This window comes from Alligator sinensis, unplaced genomic scaffold (genome assembly GCF_000455745.1).
Source record: "Alligator sinensis unplaced genomic scaffold, ASM45574v1 scaffold241_1, whole genome shotgun sequence".
Lineage (NCBI taxonomy): Eukaryota > Metazoa > Chordata > Crocodylia > Alligatoridae > Alligator > Alligator sinensis.
This window is the reverse complement of record NW_005841894.1, coordinates 1,887,393-1,898,159: the sequence shown is the minus strand read 5'-3', so window position 1 is coordinate 1,898,159 and position 10,767 is coordinate 1,887,393.

Genomic DNA, 10,767 nt, shown 5'->3' with positions numbered 1-10,767 from the left:
CCCTGCATGGGCTGCACAGCCAGGGGACTGCAGGCTTGCACTGGGGAGCCTGCATTTTATTTGTAGTAAGTCTTTTTTTCCCCACAGATTTCATGAAGATCACTTGACTTCATGATTTCCCTGAAATCTGTGCAATTGCGATTTGGGTAGGTCCCTACCTATTAATTGTAATGTCATTGGAGAAAATAATATCAAAGTATATCACATCCACTGCTGTCCCCCTGTCTTGACTGCTGGATAGCTACAGGAGAAGTGCTGTAAGCAATACTGAGATCTTTACATGGTCTTCATTGTCCTGACCAAGGTCAATGAAGATTCAATCAACAGAGTTATTATGGAAGATCCCAATGAGATCTGGATGCCTGCTAACATTTGTTACCATTGTCAAAACATAACAGTAAGTAAAATCCAAGGTGCTTTACTAACCTACCCTAAACAAACCAACTGCTGTCATCTGGTAACCAATCTTATTCATGAAGACTGAAGTAAAAATGGCATTAAATGAACAGCTTTTTCCATGTCATCCATTATTAGATTGCCTTCTGCATTCATTAGAGACCCTACACTTTCCTTAGTTTCCTCTTCCGGCATACTTGTAGAATCCTTATTTATTGCCTTTTACATTTCTTACTAATTGCATCTGTATTTATGCTTTGGCCTTCCTAAGTTTTTTCCTGCATGCCTGTGTATTACTCTTACACTTTTCCTTAGTAATATGTCCAAGATTCCACTTCTTTTAGGATTCCTTTTGAGTTTTAACTCACTGAAGATTTCACTCTCTAGCCAGACTGGCCTTCTGTTGTACTTTTCTATTTTTGATTTTCATGAAGATAATTTGCTCTCATCCTTAATAAGGCCTACTTAAAGGGAAGCCAACTTTTCTGTATTCTTCCCCATTTCCTCTCAGACTTGACTCCCAAAGGATTTTGCCCACTAGTTCCTGAGTTTGTTAATCTTTGCTTTTCTGAAATTCAGTATCTCTATTCTGTAGCTTTCCTTCCCTCCTTTCCTTAGTATCTTGATGCTGTCTTTTAGTGTTCACTAGCCACATCTACACAAGATGCTTACTGGGCAGTAGTTTGTTACTACTGCACAGTAGCTCATTACTACTGTACAGTAGTGTTGCGGGGCATGAACTGTGATGCAACACTACTGCATAGCAGTAATGAGCTACTGCACAGTCAGTGTCCCCAGTAAGCCATGCAGTGATTCTTCTGCGCAGTAACTCCAGTTACTGTGCAGTCATTTAGTACTTGGGTATGCAAGTACTAGATGACTGTGCAGTAACAACTTGTGTAGATGCAGCCACTGTCCCTAAATTGTCTTCCACCTTCACATTCCTTCCTGTTTTCTAGCAATAAATAAAAAAAGTTCTTCCTCCTTTGTTGGTCTGTCTAATACCTGTACCCAGACATTACTCCCAATACAAACCATAGACCCAATAGACTGCCAGTGCACTGCTGTGTTACATTCCCAAAAGATGCTGCAGTAATTGATGTTTCACTTTTTTTAAAGAAGGTCTCATCCACCTCTTCATCCTGGTTTGGTGGCCTAGAGCAGTTGATAGTGATATCATCCTTGGCATTCTTTCCTCTGACCATTACCAGAGACTTTCAACAGGCCTAGCTCCTGCTTTGTACTATACCTCAGAACAAGCCTATGTCTCTCTTATGTGCAGAGAAACACCACCTCCTTTTCCCCCTACCTTCCTTGAACAATTTTTATACCCATCCACAAAGGAGGATTTATGGACTTTAAAAAGTCCCCAGCTGCTGAATCCCAGTAGGTTCACCTCTGCCCATCCATGATAGCCCTTCAGTTATGAGAACTATCCCACCAAGTCTCTGTTATCCCAATCACATCACAATTTCCTGATTGTATAAGGTCTTTCAAGTCTTCTTGCTTATTCCCCATACTTCTTGCATTTGTGATCAAACATTTAAGGTAATGAGCCGATTGCTCTAATTTCTCTCCGGGAAGATTGTTAAGGCTTCCCTTATTTCTTCTTTTTATTTGGTTTATATCCAGGTCCCCTGGCTCTTTACTTACCTCTGGGCTTTTATATCCATTATCTACCATTCATTCCTAGAGAGTAGACTAAATTTTTGTCCAGAATTCAAGAACTACTCTTATTCTGTTCCAGGAATTTAATCTGGAGGAGAAGCACTTACTTATTCAGATATATGAGGAACCCTTAAGTAATGGACAAAGCATATGAAAGCATTCCTTTCCAGGTAAGGCCCTGTTCATGAGCTGCAGAAAGTAAGAGAGCATTCACATAATTTATTTTTAGATTGTTCATCTTGTGGCAGTGTATTACACAGTTTAGTGATACTTCATATTTTCTTGAACAAGTGTTGAATTTCCCACCTTTCAGTTTCACTGACTATCCTTTGTCCCTGTATGTTGAGGTGGAGAGGATGGAACCTCTAATCTACTTCTCTATACCATTTGATATGGTTTATATTTTTTTCAGTCTTTCTCTCATTTTTGATCACTCTTATGACCTTTCACTGAATTCCCTATAATTCAACAAAATTCTTTATAAATGGGGTACTCAGAGATGCTTACTATTGCCCTGATGAGGCCATTGAATTATATAATATTGTTTTAATATTTTTCATATTAATTTCCATCCTATTCCTTGATTTCCTTACTGAGGGTATAGAATTAAAGTAAGCTTAAGAGTATATACAAATGTATAAAACTACCTATTTATAGAGTTTATATGTTTATAAACTAAAGTGTACTTGTTTTATATTATTCCTTAGTATTTACAATGTAGTATAATAAGCAGGGATCCTGGTTTTCTCTGATCTAAAAAAATCCCCAATTTTCAGTTAAGAAAAGGTAACTCCAAATCCACATTTTTGCATGATTTAAATTAAACACCACACACACACACACACACACACACACACACACACACACACACACACACACAGAAATACATAGAAATATATATATATATATACATATAGAAATATATTGTGAGAGGGGAGATAGGAGCCCCCCCTGCATGGCTCAGACCCCTAACCAGAGCACCACGGCACTCACAGTAGGAGCTGAGACAGGCAGCAGCAGGGAGGAGACCAGAGCACAGATGCCAACACAGATGCAGACTCAGCAGTTTCACAGCTTCCTGAGCCTGCATATCAGGGAGAGCTGGGGGCGTGGCCTCTGAGCAGTGTGGGCTGCTCAAAAGATGGCTGGAGAAGCAGCTGGAGAGGAGTGGGGGAGAGAGAGATGGAACACCAGCTGGAACATGCCGGCTCAGGAGCCAGGAGGCTCCAGCTCTAGCCCCAGCTTCCTGGAGGAGGAGGCAGCTCTCCACCAGAAGACCAGCAAAGCAGGAGGCAGGCTTAGGTGTCAGCAGGAGCCAAGGAGCCCCGCTGGAGAGCAGCGGTCAGGTGGGATGCCACTGGGGAACTGTAAGGCTCTGACTAGGAACTCTGGAACCGGGACTGAGGGCAGACCCTCAAGTCTGCAATCATCCTCAGATGGCTCCAGAGGGCACAAAGCATGGGGAACCATAAGCCCCAGAAAAGGGGAGAAGAGTGTAACTGGCAAGAGGGACTAACGCGATGGGACCCCAGGTCAGCCGGGCTCCAGAGTGGGGACGCCAGAGAAACGGGTAGGGATGGGGCACAGGGGAGGTCCCAGTTCCCCTGCCCATTAAAGGGGGAGAAGACGGACAAGCCCCTAGAAGGGGGAGAGAAAGGAGCCCCGAAAGAGAAAGAGAGACAGGCAGGCTCGGGAGCTCCACTGGCAGGTGCCAGCATTTTCTGTTGAGTTGTGGATGACCCCAGCAGGGGCAAGTTTATTTTTCTTGAAGAGGGGGAAACCAGCCCGAAAACTAGGGGTGGCCCCCTGAAGGTTCACAGCCCAGAAGACCCAGCCCTAGCAAGGCGGGCATTGTGGGGAAGATCTGCGGGGAGCAGCATCAACCCAGGCTGAAGGCATTGTAAGGGTGGGGTAAAGGAGAGGTTTGGAGCCCCATGAAGCCCGGGGTCGAGAAATCTGTGGGCCCCAACCGGGAACTGCCTCCCCAACTGATAACAACAAAGACGCGGCAGACGAGAAAAAGGGTCAGTGCCCAGACCATCTAGGTGGCACCGGAATAGGGTTTCACCCTGATGTCGCTGGAAGGCAGGGCACCCAAAAAGAGGTCCCCAAAGCCTTACAATACCTACCAGTGACATATATATACAGAGAAAACCAGGATCCCAGATTATAAATTATATTTCTCAATATTGTATGATCATATAAACATCCAAAGTAAAGATTTAAAATTGCTCTGGGAACTTTAACTCAACTTTTCCTGTCTGAAATTAAAAAGCAGATTGTGTATTAATATACTTATTTGAGAAGAATTTAGAAGAGGACATGTACACACCCCATAGTATTTATTAACTCAAGTTTTTCATCCCTCTTTGGCCTGCTTGTTTGTTTAAATCATATTTTAAGGGTTTTTTTTCCTTTTATATTTGAGTATTTTTCAGGCAGGGACTGTCAATTAATATATATTTCAATAGCACTTAGTATAAGAGGCCCAATTTGTCTTTTATGCCTTTACTAATAAAAAAACCCCCTAAGCTTGAAAACATCTGTGAACCATGTTATTAGATGAATGAATAATGCTCAAGTGTCCTTGAATATGGATGCCAAAAGGTATCACTTGTTTCTCACCTTCCTTGTTTTGAAGTTCAAAACAAAAACAAAATTAAAACTGCTTTATTTTGCATGTAGAATTCTAAGTGAAGATCACTAAATTGGATGCTATGTCTTTGTCAATACAGCAACATATAGGAGATATCCAGGGATCCTGGTTTTCTCTGATAAAAAAATCCCCAATTTTCAGATTAAAAAAGTAACCCCAAATCCACATTTTTCCATGAATAAAATGCAACACTACTAATATATATATATATATATATATATATATGAGTGGCATTTCATTTTAATCATAGAAAAATGTGGATTTGGGATTACTTTTTTAAATCTGAAAATTGGGGTTTTCTTTTTATCATAGGTAACCAGGATCCCTGGTGATGTCCTTTAATAACAGATATGATGCTGAATGTTTCTGATGGGATGTCGTTTTATGCTATAACAATATTGAGGGCTCCATGACAAACAGTTAACAGCCTAAATAAATTTCATGCATGTTCTTAAATGATGAAAAATCTTAAAGCACTGATACATTCACAGGAAATTGTCGGAGGTCTTTTGTAGGTCAGTGTAGCACTGTAAGATAGGAAAGTTTTAATCACAAGCTTCATCAGTAATTTTTCAATTATGTGATTTTTATTTCGTGCAACTCAACTCTTTAAACTTGGTTATTGAGATTGAGTTTAATAAATTCAACAGCTCCTACTGAATAATATTCTAGTAGTTTATATTTGGCACAATTTCTGTACATTGATACTTATCAATTTAATCATGTAAGGCTCATCTGCCAAAGGGAAGCAGTCTAAAAATCACAGCATCATATTTCACAACAGAATGGCGAACATCACTATATATCATGCATGTATGTAAAGGTCATATTGTAAATCTGTTTCATTAGGGCCAAATCTGGATCATTCCTGCACACAGCCATATTAAGATGCTCTGCACTGGTATCTGAATATTACAGAAGGGAAAGGAAGCATTTCCCATAGTGGTACTTAATGAGCATTATTTCAGTTAACACATTTGCACATAGAGAAGAAAATGACTAGTAGACCTGTGGATGTGCACAGAAGCCCTCTTTTGGGATAGAGTGATGTTATGGAGCAGTAATTTTAAAACTTTTTTGGCCACATACCTGTAAAATATTGCTGCTTGCAACCCTTATCTTTGACTTGTCTCTAGGACGCACTCTTGGGGGGCATGTGCCCCCCCAAATTTGTGTGCTGGGTGCAGGCAGATGAGGGCTGGCTGTGAGGTCCTGGCCCCACTGCCTTCCTCCAAGGAACCTCTGCAGCCCAGCTGGCGAGACCCAGCACAGCAGGGCAGAGCAGGGTGAGGAGGCTCAGTGCCACCACTGGGAGCCCTGCACCAAGATGGTGAGGCACACTCTACCTGTCTGGGTAGCGGCATAGTCTTATGCCCTCCACTGCTGCTGGGTGGGCAGGGAGGACCTCACTATGACAATATGGGGCTCTTGGCAGCAGCACCAAGCTTCCCCACCTCGCTCTGCCCTGCTGTACCAGGTCCTGCTTGCTGGGCTGCAGATGCCCCCAGGGGAAGGGCAGCAGGGTGGGGAGCCCTGAGCCTGTAGCTGCCAGCCCACATCCATGCCTTCCAACAGGTTCCACTCCGATGGTGCCACCCAGCGGGGAGAGGGAGCTGGGCTTTATGCTCCACTTGGGCTGTAGCAGCCACCACTTCCCACAGGCAGAACTGGGGGGCAAGGGGCTGTGGACCTGGGTCTCTGGTCCCATAGCCTTGGCAGCTGGGGGCCTCCTCCAGCAGGACTATAATGAGGTTAGGTGCTGTGCATGGGGAGTGAGGGGCACCGGCAGGGCTGGGGAGCTGTGGGTGATGAGTGAAGGTCACTGGCAGAGTCAAGGGGCTGTGGGTCTGGAGTGAGAGTCACTGGCAGGGCTGGGGGCTGTGGACAGGGAGTCAGGGGCAAAAGCATGGTGGGGGGGCTGTAGCTTTGGAGTGAGGGGCAATAGCATGAGCAGGGTACTGGTATATCAGGGCTGCTCAGCACCACAAAGCAGTTGGGGGAGGTGACAGCTGCAGCTGGACCCACATCCTGGTGAGTGAAGCAGGCAGGGGGTGTTCTGATTTTCCATTATAAATAACTCAAAATCATATCCAAAATTTATAGGTATTTGAAATGTATTTTATTATATTGATTGAGGTACTAGGGCTAGGGACATACATTACACATAAGCTGACTTAAGTGATCAGAAACTGGTTTAAACCTGTAACAGAACAGATGTTCAGTGCACATAAGCCAGTTTGAAAATGGCTGAAACTGGTTTGAGATAAATCTGGTTGAATGCAGTATCAGACTTAACTGATTTGGGTCAAACTAGTTTAAGCAATGTCTGTCCCAGGTACCTTGCTGGTTTAAGTTAAATGAGACTCCCCCAGCATCCTGGCATGCCCTCGAGACTGGGTGGGGCTCTTTGCTCCACAGCACAGCTGGCCCCTCGCCTCTGCTCCCTTGTTGGAGCTCTGGTAGAGACTGCAGGCACAGTAGGGTCTGCCTGGCTTCCCCTGGCCCTAACCCCTCCCCTTGCTGCTCACTGCTCAAGCAGGAATCCCCTCCTTCTGTCCCTCCCATCTGCCACAGCATGGGCCCCATCCCCATGGACCCTAGGCATGTGGTATGCTAGCTAATGCTGAGAGGTATCAGTGTGTGTGTGTCTCTCCAATTTCACTGGGACAGGCAGACAGAACAGTGACCACTTAGGGCTTTTTGAGCTAATCAGCTGGTAACATCCCTTGGAAAAATCTGTTTAAGAAGACTTTGAACTAGTGGAGAGATGCTATTGTTTTGCTGATGGGATGATAAACACTGTTATCACCCACCTGAAGGCTTGCTCTCCTGTCAGTTTGCTGCAGACAGTATAAAGAAGCAGGGAGGGAGATTGAAAAGCTCCGTATCATCACCAGATGCATGCATTGTACATCCCCTGTTGCCTCAGAGTGCTAGCAGGGGTCTGGGGTCTGGCAACACTCCTGCCTTTTGAGCAGCCAGTGGGGAAAAGCCTGGGATGGTGCAGGCAGACCTCCCTAATCAAAGCATGCTGCTGGGACCTGGCCATGCACCCCCAGCTCAGCAACATACAAGGGAAGGGAGGGCTGCTCTAGTGCCCCCTGCCCTGGCTTCTAGCCTGAGCCACTGCAGGCATGTACCTGAATTTCCTCAGTCCAGAGAGAATATCTGTCCAGTTACAAACTGGTTCAGCCTCGTCAGGTTAGACTAACCTGCACAGATTGAATCAATTCAGGCTTAGGCTTTTTGAATGTCTGTCCCTAGCCTAGTAGGCTTCTAAATTGCTTTAAATTGTAAATATGTCAATACAATGTTGTGTTCAGCTGATACCTATACTATAGTGGCGTTTCATTTTAATCACGGGAAAGTGTGGATTTGGGTTTTTTTAAATCAGAGAACTCACAGAGTTTATCAGAGAATTTGCAATTTTTAAACAGAGAAAAACCAGGATCCCTGCTCATGACCTAGAGCTGGCTTTTTCATGAAGACAACGTGCCACAAGATGGCTGCCAGCTTCTCTGCTTCTTCCAGGAAGAAAGAGGGAGTATAGTCCAGTATTAACCTTTTCATAGATGCTCTCCAACTGGTACTAGTTTTTGGCAACTTCTAATCCATAACAAGAGCATATAGTACTGTGCTGGGTGCCACCTGGCCCTGTCTGTTTTACAAATTTGTTATAAATTATGGAGTACAAATAACATGTATATCTGTAGTTAAAGCAAATTTAAAAAAAATAAAGAAAAACATCTGAGTATATCTCATACTTTTTCTTTCTATTGACAAATGTAGACCTGCTAGCTACAGTCATACATTTCAGTCTTTTTTCCTGTTTTCATATTTATTTTGCTCAGTACATTCATATTTATTTTCCAGTTCCCAAAAAACATCTTGATATCAGAGATAATCTCAATAATGATTTTTTTCATTCTTACCAATTTAGCAAATGAATGTGTTTGACATTCAAACAGCATAAGTTTCCATAAGAAAGATGATAAACCTCTGACAACTGACTTCACTCCATTGTTTAGCTGGGTTAATTTAATATTATTGAAAGTTTTTAAAATGATTTTCTGATCAGAGTCCAGACCAGTCATTACAGAGATGATCATCTTGCCATTTCTCAGTTTGTTTTCTAGTTGCTCCATTTAACCACTGCTACATGTGTAAGCTATGATTCACAGAACCTTTTTAATAAGGTACATGAATCATAGTCATTGATTTATTCAGATATACATAAACTTTTTTTTCCATTGGTCATGCTAAAAAAAGGTTGAGAGCCCTTTGACTTATGTATTTCTGTAATGGCTGTTAAAATCAATTCCAGCATTAAAGCCTCCAAGAATGAACAATGCATTGAGTGGAAAATTGATTATATGGTCAAAGAACAGTCCTTTGTGGCCTCATTTGCTTTTTCAGTTAGTACAGATGTCATGGCTGTTCTAGGTGGTCCTCAAATCTGCACAAAAAATGTCCTTGAAGCTTTGTGTTTTCCTAGGAATTTTGCTTTGTTGTTAACAGTTGTGTACCTTTAACTCATTGGAGCTTTGTGGCAGATGAAAAATAGACCCATGTGGAATTCAGGACAGATGGACTCTGGTTTGTAGTGTAGGTAATTAAACATATTAAAAGGAAAAGAAATAATGAAACACAGAAGGCCAGTAGATAAGCCAGTGGGCTTTTGGGCTGGAGGGTTTGTGGATTCTGTGGAATCAGTTCCATTTTCTTTACTTTCTTGGGGAAATTAGGAGAGTCAGCTTGTGTCTTTTGTTTTTGTAATTTGGTAGGCCAAATTTTGGGGAAAAAAGAACTCATCACACTGCAGTTTTCCCAAATTGCTTTTCATTGAAATGTTTGGGGAATCAGATAAAGAACTAATAGGAAAATATTTGAATTCATTTAGTAGGAGTTCCATAGAGCAAGCCCTGGGATGAAGGCATCTAACTGAAACACAGTTAAAATCGGTGAACACTGGAAATCAGTTTTCAGTTGTACAGATTTGCTATGTGACACTGAGCAAGTCATATAGGGTTGGATTTTAAAAAGCTTGTAACTGTTTATCTTTCTAAACTTGTTCCTGTTGACTTCAGCACAAAAAGGCTTTTTGAGTCTGGTCTAAGATACATAACATGTAATAAGTTTTTGTGGTAACCTACCATGGCATTGTTTCCTTAGGAAACAAAGTGAGGATAAGCCACCCTTAATAAGAATAATAATTTTCCTAATTTCATTATTTTAAATAGTATATTCTAAGATTAAATTAGTTTCAGAATGTATTAGACATATAGGTGACCATAGTCTACTACAGAACTTTTTCTTGACCTTAGCTGTTCCATTTTGATGGCCATGTAACATTAATAAATGCAAATATTGAAAGGGTTTCTTTATTTTAGTTATGTGAACAATTCAGTTATAACAGGCAGCAGATTTCTTTTTAATGCTTTAATGTTTTATTAATTTAATTTTCCACAGTTAAATTCTTTTTTTTCTTTTGCCTAATAGCCTAAATTTCCCTTGGCATTTGTAATTATAGCATTTGTTTGTGATTATGCTGCAACATACTGTAATTTTCAACCAGGTGACAATGAACCAGAATTTCTATCCAATGCCTTACTAAAAATAATAAAGATGTGAAATTATACCTTCTTTTTTCTTTTTCTTTTTTAATTCAGGGATAAATTGCTTGATTAATCTTAACTCATTTAACAATATACTTTACATTCTATGTCTGGGTTGAAAAGATCAATGGGGTAAATTCAGCTTTTGTGTCAACTTTCAATTAAGGGTGCTTACACATGTGCATTTTTTCACATGATAGGGCCTCTGTATGCAATCTACAGCCATGACTTAAACACACATGCATGCCCCCAGGGCTGTCAGTGGAGAAGGAGCAACTAGCACAGAGCTGCCAGCTTCTTTTGAATGGCTAGAGCTGAGAGGAGGGGGAGGGGGTAGAACAGAGTCCCCTCATCTCATAGGCCTGGCTTGCCTCTCCCCAATACATCTGGGGTATCTGGGAGGGGAGATGACATGAGGGGTCTCCATTCCCC